The sequence below is a fragment of the Apodemus sylvaticus genome, chromosome 12 (genome assembly GCF_947179515.1).
Source record: "Apodemus sylvaticus chromosome 12, mApoSyl1.1, whole genome shotgun sequence".
Lineage (NCBI taxonomy): Eukaryota > Metazoa > Chordata > Mammalia > Rodentia > Muridae > Apodemus > Apodemus sylvaticus.
Window position 1 is genome coordinate 38,919,649 of NC_067483.1, and position 11,790 is coordinate 38,931,438.

The 11,790-nt window shown below is 43.6% G+C and overlaps 1 non-coding gene across 1 annotated transcript; it reads left to right on the forward strand.

Annotated features, from left to right (window-relative positions):
• The first annotated feature begins 10,084 nt into the window (after window positions 1-10,084).
• LOC127697932 (U7 small nuclear RNA) lies at window positions 10,085-10,147 on the forward strand. Its single transcript, XR_007980601.1, has one exon. It is a non-coding gene; the product is annotated as a U7 small nuclear RNA (small nuclear RNA).
• Window positions 10,148-11,790: the final 1,643 nt, after the last annotated feature.

Below are 11,790 nucleotides of genomic sequence, written 5' to 3' on the forward strand. Positions count from 1 at the left end.
TCTGTCCTTCTAGCGTGCTATCTTGGGGAAGAGACCGCACCCCCCTCTTGCACTCAAAAGACCTGGGGTTTAAATTATGGACGAGGGGAGTAGGCAGATCACGAGTTCTTGAATTTAAGAAATTATCTTTTTTAAAGGAGGGTGAGGGAGGGGCGAAGAGGGGGAGCCTTGGGATAGTTCATTCCGACCTGGGGAGCGGAGGCAGGTCGCGGGCGAAGCCGGGCTGCAGCGGTCCTTAGGCAGTCACTGGCGCGGGAGCTGGGTCGCTCCCGACCCCCAAACTTTCTGCCTCAGGGCCCCGCAGGGCGGCGGGGAGCTGGACCACACCGCGCATCCCCGCCCGCAGGGCGGACTGCTGGGCCAGGCAGGGCACGCGGGAGCCCGCCGGGCGGGTCCCATAGGGCCGCCCTGGGCACCGGGCCCCGCCGCCCGCCGCCGCCCCGCATGGGTCTGCCTCCTCCCGCCCCGCGCCCCGCTCCCGGTCAGCAGCAGCGCAAGGCTGCGGCCACAGCCCGCCGCGAGCGCGGCCTACCCCGCCCGGGCCTCTGCCCGCCGGCGCCGGGGCGAGGCGAGCGCAGATGGCGCCGCCCGCCAATGGGAAGGCCGGAGGGCTGCGCGACGGCGCGCGGACACCGCTGTAGGCTTGGTTGCACCGCGCGTCCCCCGGGAGGGTCTGGAGGGCTGAGGCTGCGTTGGAGCTCAGCTCTGCGCCGGCTTTGGAGCGATCTCTCCCAGGCTAGGCCTTCACGATCACCCCGCCCATTTGCTTTGTCGGAGTGAGGTGTTCATCCTCACTCCCCTAACTTTGCACCTTATGTTATTTATATGCACCCCTTCAGTTAGAGACAGGCTGGCCCCTTCTAGGATAGGTGGTTTGAGTCGCAAACCCACGCCTACCTTCATAGCTACAAAAGCAAAAGAGAGGGACTGTTCTGCCACATCTCCTTTCTCTGTTTTAAAAACGCATCTCATAAGAGCCATAAGACTCTACGTTTAGAAATTAGGTGCCCAAATACATGTGAGAGTCCCCTGCTCACCGGAAGCAGCTTTTCAACAGGAATGGGTATTAATGGTACGTATTAATGATACCTACTGCAGAATAGAAAAGGAATGTTATGTTTGCCCCATACGATTGCAGAGCAGTTTGGAAGATAAGAGCAGATGTTGGGGTTACAAAAAAAAATGGAGAGTAGTAGTGTTCTATATTAATTCCTATTCTTTCTGCAAACTGTATGCCTTCTTTGGCATTGATGGTTGCCCTCATTTGGCACCCAGTAGTTCTCAAGGCATAGATTGGGACCTGCATCATCACTATCGTCACCAACCCCCCCACCCCCACCCCCACCAGGGAACCAGACAGAAATACAAATTCCTGGATACTACTAAATCAAAAGTTATGGACACAAAGATCCGTGTTTCACAAGCCCTTCGGGTAATTCTCATGCATGGTAATATCTAAGAAACACCGGCCTGGGCTGCTGCAAAGGGCTGAGCTCCCTCCCCCCCCTACCCCCGCCCCCCCTCCCGTGAGTCACAGAGCTTTCTCCGAAGGATTTTACAGTTTGCCAATCTCTTTCACACTCACCAAAACCTTCTAGCAGTTCCACTAGTCTGTGAGTTTCCTAACCATGTTAAACCTCCCCCCACCCCATTCCAATCCCTTATTTTGACTGTATCCTGAAAGAGACCAAGTTGTTAAGAATTTACTATATTCAGGGAGCCACTTTCTAAACTAAGCTGCTCTGTTTTTAGAAGATGGGAATTTAGAATGGACTGGGAATGCAAAACACCCCCTCCCCCATATCCACTACACAGTATCAGGCACAATTTTGGAATGCATAGCTATAAGCCTTTCGGATTTTCAATGATGAAGAAAGGCAGAGCGCCAGAGCAGACGTGGGTAGGGACTAGACAGCCGGTGGGGGGCAGATTCCTTGATACATACTGCAAAGGAAAGGAATACACTGCTCTCTGCCTGAGCTGGGAGGTGTGCAGAGGCCCCTAAATCCTGGGCAAGCCTTGGGTGGCAAGGAGTTTGGAACACACAGTGGGTCCTCCCTGACTCCAAGCTGAAGAGAAGCAGAAGGGATTCTTCAACAATCCTTCAAGGATGGGGCTGGAGATATGGCTCAGCAGTTAAGAGCACTGGGCTCTCTTCCAGAGAACCTGGGTTCGATTCTCTGTGCCCAAATAGCAGCTAACAACTTATGTCCCAGGGAGCCTAACACTTTCTCTGGCCACTTTTCCTGGCCTGCCTGGGTATTCAGCATCGGGCACACAGGTGGTACACAGTCATACATGTGGGCAAAGCACTTGTACATATGAAAATACAGTAAATAAATACATAACCGAAACTTATATCATGCCCATCAGGAAGCAGATGTGATGCTTCATGTCTCTAATAAATCGATGATGGTCCAAGTTTGATTTTGAGGAAGTGCTTCACTGTATACCTCAGGCTAGCCTCTAAATTGTAATCTCCCTGGATCCCTCTGAGGGTTGAAATAGGAAGCATCTGGCTTACATTTGAATTTTCTATAGTATTATATATATATTATGTCTGTGTTAGTCAGGGTTATTTAGAGTCACAGAACTTATGGAATGTTCTTAAGGGAATGGATTATAATGACTCACAGTCTACAATCCGACTAACCCAACAATGGGCAGCTATGAATAGGAAGTCCAAGAATCTAGTAGTTGCTCAGTCCCATTAGGCTAGTTGCTTCAGCTGGTCTTCTGCATAAATTGGAATCCTGAAGAAGTAGGTTCCAACAGATGTGCTGGCAAATAAGTGCAAGCAGACGAAGAAGAGTGAGTCTTCTGTCTCCCAACATTCTTATGCAGGTCTCCAGCAGGAGGCATGGCATACCACCACGCCTGGATCTGGAACTTGCTCTGTCCCAGGCTGGCCTTGAACTCAGAGACCTGCTTTCCTCAGTCTCCTGGGATTAAATGCTTGTACTCCGTTGAATGGGCCCAAGATTTTCATAGCCACTATGCCTCAAGATCTGAATCAAAGGTGTGTGTCATCTTATGTTAAGATCTGGGTCAGAAGCCTGTGTCTTCCAGCCTCTGGATCACAGGTGAGCCCTCCAATTCTGGATTGTAGTTCATTCCAGATATAGCTAAGTTGACAACCAGGAATAGCCATAACAAATGTCCAAGGTGTGAAACACATCAACAGGAAGTCTTTGGCTTGTTTCATAAAAATCCTCTTTGTTTTCCTCCTTTTCAGGGTAAACTACTGGAACTTGAACCCAGAGACTTACACTTACTAAGCATATGTTCTATCCCTCCATCCCTAAAGCAGGTCCAAGTTTCCTAGTTATTTGGAAATTGGGGTAATGACTATCTACCTCTTAGAGAGTTGGATAATATATATAAAATATATAGACACCACCTGGCACAAGATTACAGGCTATGACCTCTATCACAGATGTCGTCCATAGAATTCAAATAGGTCTCAGCCATTTCTGAATTTCACAAAGGGACATACTACCAAAAAAAAAAGTCTACTTCAAAAGAAGTTTAGGAGTGATGTGTCATTGAAGAGACCTAAATGGCTTGAAGCTATTAGCCATAGAATACAAATAAGTACCTGAGATACATACAACTTGAAAGTATTTTGGCTGATTGAAATTCTGCTTTAAAGAATTGGGTTGGTGATCATCCCATTGTTCTCTGTTGCTTTGAGAAAACACAAGCACAAATTATATGTTTATATTTAAGGTAGGACAAACTTTTGCAGGCTTACAAAGCAAGAGGCTATGTTTGGCATATAGGAGTAGAATGTCTCATTCTGTTTTGACACGTCTATTTAATATAACTAAATATTGTACAGTGGGAAGCCTGCTAGTTGTGTCAAATTATTATTATTATTATTATTATTATTATTATTATTATTATTCACTTTACATCCCATTCACTGTCCCCTCCTGGTTACCCCCTCCCACAATTCTTGCCCCCACCCCTCTCCTTTTCGTCTGAGTATGTGGGCCCCCCTGGGTATTCCCTGACCCTGGTCCATCAAGTCTCTGTGAGGCTAGGCACATTCTCTCCCACTGAGATCAGACAAGGCAGCCCAACTAGAAAAACATATCCCACATATAGGCAACAGCTTTTGGGATAGCTCCCGCTCCAGTTGTTAGGGACCCACATGAAGACCAAGCTGCACATCTGCTACATATGTGCAGGGAGGCCTAGGTCCAGCCTATGTATGTTCTTTGGTTGGTGGTTCAGTTTCTGAGGGCCCTAAGGGTCCAGGTTAGTCGACTCTGTTGGTCTTCCTGTGGAGTTACTATTCCCGGAGGGGCATGTCCAAAATTTTATGTGAGAATTCTCATTCTGTTTGGGACAACCAAATCAATGACCCTATGTTCTCAGCTGTAAGTGAACGGAGCCAGCAATATGCGTGGCTCTTCACACTGCTACTGAGAGGAGTCAAGTGAACATGTCTGTGAAATGCCTGTGCTGAACACGCGGCTGGTGTCAGTACATCTGAATGAAGCGAGAAAACGATGTGTCCACTCCTGTACCTTGTAGGAGAAAGGCAGACTCACCGACTAAACATGCTTTTCGAATAGAAATTTCAGTTAGAATAAAAAACAAAGTCAGTCCTCACTAGTTTTACATTTGCTAACCTTGTGAATATGTATGAAAATAAAGATAAGAATGTTACAGAATCCTGTGTCCTTGTTAACACCCAGGTCAGTTTGGTGAACTGATGCTTTTCCCTACAGAGGCGGAAGTGCCAGGATGGACAGGTAAGTCCAGAGCTGGTAAGCTTCTTTTCTTTCTATAAAAGCAGTTAGGTCTGAGAAATAAAAGGTTTTCCTTTTACTTTTCTTTGGGTTTTTTTTTTCTTTAAGGTTTTTCATGACAGGGTTTCTCTGTGTAGCACTGGCTGTCCTGGAACTTGCTCTATAGACCAAGCTGGCTTTGAACTCAGAGATCCACCTGCCTCTGCCTCCTGAGTGCTGGGACTAAAGACATGCACCACCACTGCCCCAGCAGTTTCTCTTTTCCTTAACAGTGAAAGATTTGTAGATCAGCTCAAAAAATTGACGAGTATGATCTTTTACTCTGCTAGAAGTTAGGAATCTTTTTAAACCCTATTTTTTTGAGACTTAGTCTCGTGTAGTTGAGGCTAGCCTTTGATTCAATATTGTAGCCAAGGATCCATTGACCTTCTGAGTATCTTGCCTCCATCTCTCTAGAAACACATTTTAAAACAACATTTAAACATCAAATGAATAATGAGTTATCAAGTTGTTGAAGAGCCAGTCTAAGATTTAGCCTATCATTTAGAAGGGAACATTTAGAAGCTCTCAGGACTAGCTATAATTTTGATCACTGTATTTTTATTTCAATATCATTACAAATACTTCTTTGTTAATGCAGTTTTTGTCTTCCTTTTCTGTTAGAGAATAACACTTCTACACAGTGCTATCATGAAAAGAAATCAAGTTCTTATGGATTGGGAGTAAATTATGCAAATCATCATCAAAGAGATTGGCTGGAGAATTGATGATGTCACAACCCCACCACCCAAACCTCAGATTCTTATTGGCTCTTGTAGGAACCAGGGAGCACTGGGAAGGTTCTATATCATTCCACAACTGCAGAAAGCTCCGAGCTAATCTAAATTTTGGAATTTTTTTCCTGGTTTCTGTAAAATGTATCCAGAGCCTTTTATAGGTAAGTCTGTATAGCCGTTTAGAACAATTCCTTTATAATGCATTAAATAAAGCTCTCATGTTTTACTACTAGCCTTTATTCTTAGAACCAAGAACTGTCTCAGTTTTTTTTTTTTTTTGCTTTTAACTGAGATGCCTACAGAACACACACACACACACACACACACACACACACATTGTACAATTTCCTCCATGGCACAGACCCTCTTATAGTTAATTGATTGTATTCCAGAGGATTAAGCAGGTCCAGTGCTCTCCAGTAGTCCCGAGATCTCAATGCCTGCTTCACTCCTAGGGCTGCAGCATTTCTTAGCCACAGCACAAAGCCGGAAGTTCACATGTCTTCTTTCAGGTGGGATTCATATTCTTTATTTTGGAAACTGAATGTTCCTCAGCAATGGGAGAAAAGTCATGATAATCACATAACCAGAGAAGATCCGTGAAGCATAAGCCTTGGTAGTGCTGCTCTGTAGAAGCTGTAAATGGTAAATGGCAAACGGCTTTCTCATCTCTAAAAAGAACCCACGTACATTTGGACAACCAGTGTCCTAAAGCTTAAAATTCTAGACCTCAAAACAAAAGAAAAGGGGGCTGAGGAGTTTATATGCTTGGCGTACAAACATGAGGGCGCCCACATAAAAAGCCAGCTATGATAGCTCATGCTGAGAAGGCAGAGCCAGGAGGGTCCCTACAGCTTGCTGGCCGGATAGCCTAGCCAAGTCGGGGAGCTCCGGACTCAGTGAGAGACCCTGTCTCAAAAACAAGGTGAAGAGTCAAGTGAACGGGGCCTGTGAAGTGTCCGTGCTGGTCACATGACTAGTGTCAATAAACCCTGAGTGGAGCAGCTGAATGAGCAAGACCGCTGCCGAGCCTGATGACCCGCATTCAATTCCCAGCATTCACATGGTGCTAGGAGACACCAAACTCCCACAAGTTAGCCTCTGACCTTTACACACGTGCCACACATGCTTGAGTACACACAACACATACATGTGTATGGGTACCCAAGTATATGTGCATGCTTGTGAAACACACACAAATAAAAAGAGAAAACACTGATTTTGCTCAGAAATAACCAGTTGTCTTAGGGTTTTACTGCAGTGAAGAGATACCATGACCAAGGTAACCTTTTTTTAAAAAGTAATTTATTATTGCTTTTTAGATTTTATGTGCATTGGTGTTTTGCCTGCATGTATATCTGTTACAGATTTGAGCTGGCACATGATTGTTGGGAACTGAACCCAGGTCCTGTGGAAGAGTATTCAGTGTTCTTAACCTGATAGCCATCTCTCTAGCCTGAAGGCAACTCTTATAGAAGACAGCATTTAATTGGGGCTGGCTTATAGGTTCAGAGGTTCAGTCCATTATCATCAAGGTGGGAGCATGGTAGTGTCCAGGCAGGCATGGTGCAGGAGGAGCTGAGAGTTTTCCATTTTGTTCCAAAGGCAAACAGGAGAAGACTGGCTTCTAGGCCGCTAGGATGAGGGTATTAAAGTCCACACCCACAGTGACACACCTATTTCAACAAGGCCACACCTCCTAATAGTGCCACTCCCTGGGCCAAGCATACACAACCATCACACTAGTTATTGACTTTGCATCAGGAGATGGATGTTGAAAACTGCTCTGAATATTCTCTGTGGTCCTTTCAGGGGTACTAGGAAGAGCCAGTGTCTGTCACTTAAACCTAACCACAGTGTTAGGCATTTTGCTAGAAACCCTCTAAACATTTTCTTATTTAATCCTCCTAACATCCCTGTGAGGTAAGAATTCTTCCTGTTTTACAGGAAGAAGCTGCTCATGAGGCTATATAGCATTACTCACCCTTTCCAAAGCCTAGACTTCAACTGGTCACGACTGCATCTGAGCCACCTTCATAGCAAAGGATTTGCTTATGAATACTGGTCAGTAGTTCAACATGTTTATTTATACATATTAAAATGTGTATTTGAAAAGCATATCACTACAAAGGATTTCCGTGATGCCCGTGGAGAATAAAACAGTAAAAGATACTTAAAGACCAGTGGGAAATGAGGCATAAATCAGACATGCAATAACACAAGATTAAAGATCCAATGTCTGTCCACATGCTGAATGGGAGATTTGCACCAAAGTCTAGAAGAGAGACAGATTACTGTAATGGATCAAGGACACATTTGTCCATCACAAGAGCTAAAAAGATAAGATGTTGCATGGGACAATCCTAATTCTTTTAGGTAAGAACTACCTGTAGTGTCTTAAAAATAAAACCACTCACTATTTGATCTTTTGGATACAATCAAGGTTTTGTTAGCCTAGTGATGATAGAAAATGTTTTTTCTTCATTTTAATTCTCTGTATAAGAGAGTGTTTCTCAAAGTATGGTTTACGAGCTAATAGCATAAACACATTGAATTTGGTTATATTTGTAAATCCTCAGGCTTCATCCTGGTATTTCTAGAGATGGAATCTGAAAATCTGCTTTTCGGAGAAATAGCCCAAGAGATATTCACGTTGCCATTTGAGAAGCACTCACTTAGGGGAAGACTTGGTTGGTCACTCAGCGACTCATCTGTGTGTTAAATGCGCACCTACTGGATGCCTGGCACACACCGTCATTTTGTCTGTAAAGCAAAGTTTGTGGGTTACAGTGTAGCTTTCACATCACAGAATCTGAGGCTGAGCCTAAGGAGGACTGAATCTTGTCAAAGGCCACCAGCTCAGCTGGAGAGATGGCAAACTGGTTCTGCTTACTATCCATGTCCAGACTTTCCCACAATGCCTACTGTACAGTCACTGTAGAATGTATGATGCGTGCGTATCATGAGTCCTACTATGTGCTGTATGATTCAGAGCTAAACCTTGCCATAAAATGAGACTCTTGCCTTGTATGATATTAATATGCAATCTCAAATCATCTTCCACCCATTTGAAAGAAAAAAAAGCCTTTCCCCATTTTATATCTCCCTGTAGATCCTGAAGGCATTTCTAGCACACCCAGGCTCTTCCTTTAATTGATATAGTTTATCCCAACCACTCTGTACCCAGTTTGGAATGAAACAAACAAACCCACTAAAGTCTAGTCTGTTTCTAAAAGACATCACATAGAAGAGAGATGCTATCTGATTGGAGAAGATGATGTCAGTTTCTTGGGGGTGAGGGATAAGGGACTTCTGTTGATCTTATGACTTAATCAACTTAATCAAGGAGTTAATCTTGGGAGTTGGGATACCATCCCATATGAGATCTTATTCTGGAGTATGCATATTTGTGCCATAAACAATCTTCAGGGAACTTTATAAAAGCCCAAGGGCATGCCCAGGCAGCAGGGGGACTCCAACTTGGCTTGCCTTACAGCTCCCATGAGGGGCTGGTAAGGAAAGATAGTACTCTCTATCAAGATACAGTGACCCAGAATGGTCTGTTTGGAGGAAGGGATGATAATTATAGCTAGAGTCTTGTTGATCCTTGCAACCTTTAACCTAGTGATACCTCCAGGGAATTTATCTGGAGGGAAATAATTCAAAAGAAGAAAATCAACTATGGAAACAACAACAAAACTATATATAGAGGCATTATTTATTATAATAAAAAATCTGAAACAACCTAAAAGGAATGGAGAGATAAGTAGCTATGGCAATAGTGTGACAGAATGGTTTGCCGCTGTTAAGGAGAAAATATTAAGTGGTGCGGGAGTGGGTGACTTGCCCAGTCTGGGCAGCGGGACACAGTTCCTGCCCCTGGAGCAAAGCAGCAGGGTGTGGGCCTCCACAAGTATTGATGGTTGCTGTGAGTGTATGGCTTGTTTGTATAGTAATGTTTATAATTTACTTTGTGTTTCTCCTTCAGGAAATGTTCTCCCTGCAAAGGTTAATGACTCCATGATCATTAGAAATAGCGCAAGTCTGGGAGTCGAGGGTATATCTAATATCCCTAGCAAAATGTTAAACTATGCTGTAACCTTAAGGCTATGGGAAAGAACTCTGAAAACATGAGTTCATTGTTTCATATATAATGTATAATTTTTCAATATGCAAAATATATGGAAGCAATATAAATTAAATGAGGGGCTTCGCAGACCTAGAAGAACAGAGGCAGCTGTACTATGAGACAGCTTGTCAGAAAAACACTGAGGAAGGAGATATAGAGATTTGGGGAATGGTGTTCGCAGGGCAAGATTCCACCCAGCTAAGTTTATCATTTGTATCATATGAAGGCGAGCGGATCTCTGAACTCATTTGCCATTTTTTTAAATATACTTTAATATACTTTTTCAAAGAATCAAGGGGCTAATTCTGACTTGTGGGATAATCAAAAGGGAACCTGGAATAAACGACTGAATTGATACGTAAATAAAAGACTGGGTTTTGGTCTGTAAGAGAGAACTACCCAGAGAGAACTGCTTGGAGAGCTAACACAGCTCCTTTAGAATTTTTCTATCAGGATTTCTGATTTTGGTTGGAAAATCCAAGAATTTTTTTTTTCTAGCAGCTTTTCTGACTTTGGTCAGAAAACCTATGAGCTATCCAGAGAGCTTTTGGATTTTTTTTTTTTTTACCATGAGAGAGCTGTATCTAGAACTGTCTCAAGCAGAAAGTTATCTCTAGCAGACTACAGAGACAAAAGCTATCTACAGAGAGCTGTCTAGGTAGCTATCTCAAACAGGCTACAAGCTGTCATCTTGCACCCCATCATTTGACTTCATTTCTTTCACTGCTCCCAAATACCTCTTCCTCAGGACCTCCTCTCCAAGCCGAGGCTGGTCCTTGACAGGAAATCTACCTTTATGGGCTCACAAAATGGTTCAGTGTTTGCTCCTCTTGAAGAGAATCCAAGTTCAGTTTCTAGCATCCACATGGTGGCTCACAATCACCTGTAGCTTCCGTCTTCTGGCCTCTATGGGCACCAAGAGCACACACACATCATGCACATATGCACAGGGAAGACATATGCAGAGAATAGTGTCGCATGCCTTTATTCCCAGTACTTGGGAGGCAAAAGCAAGTATATCTCTGTGAGTTCGAGGCCAGCTTGGTCTACATAGTGTGTTCCAGAATAGCCAGAGCTACATAATAAGGTCCTATCCCTAAAACATAAACAAAGTAGCCAACCATCTAACCAAACAGCCAAACAAAAACCAAACCAATTATTTATAAAAATAATAAAATTAGAACTAAAACAGCAACCTTTAAGTAATGTTAATAGCATTAAAATAAAATATGGTCTTGAGCTAGAAGAAGGGCTTTGGGACCAGACAAGCCTATATTATTAGCTATGTTTGTTTAGACCATTAAGAATTAACGACATAAAATATATGGATAAAAGTTGGGTAAACTATGGCTAAGAATAGGGCGTTCTAAGAAATAATCAGTTTATGCTCAAACATGATTGTTGAAAACCTATTTGTAGCGTTTTCTTCTCTGATTTCTTAAATGTAATATTATACTTATCCCTTTATTTTTTCACCCTTAGACATCTTCATACACCTTGTTTAAAAGTGTGTTCACGTGATCTGACTACTATAGGGATAAGTAAGTAGCGCTCTGAGAATTTGCTAGATCAGTCCTGAGGATGATAGGATCCCAATACAGGCTCGGTCAACATGTCGTGAGGTGGTATGTTCTGGCTTTTAGTGATTTGTCAGTTGGAAGTCTCTCTTGCCTTGAGGTTTAGGGTTAAGAATGTCCTCAGACCAGGCAGCATACACTAGCTGGTACAACGCCCCCGACGAATATACAGCAGAGGACTGCCTGGTCTAGTATCAGTGAGAGAAGACATGCCTAAAACTAACCCTTGAGAGACTTGAGACCCCAGGGAGTGGGGAGGCCTTTTGGAGGTGGGAGTGGAGAAACATCTTCTTGGAGTCAAGGGGGAGGAGGAATGGGATGTGGAATTGTGGGAGGGTAAAGCAGGAGAGGGTAATGACTGGACTGTAAACAAATGAAAGTAATGAAAAAGATGTCCTCATGACCATGTGTCTCATCTCCCTTTAACTCAGAACCTGAATTCTCTTCTCCATCAAAACATCTCCTTGCAGGACTAAGGTTAGGAGACAACCTTACCTTAAGAATGGGAGCTGGGAGATAAAACAAAACACTGAATCAATTTATATTGA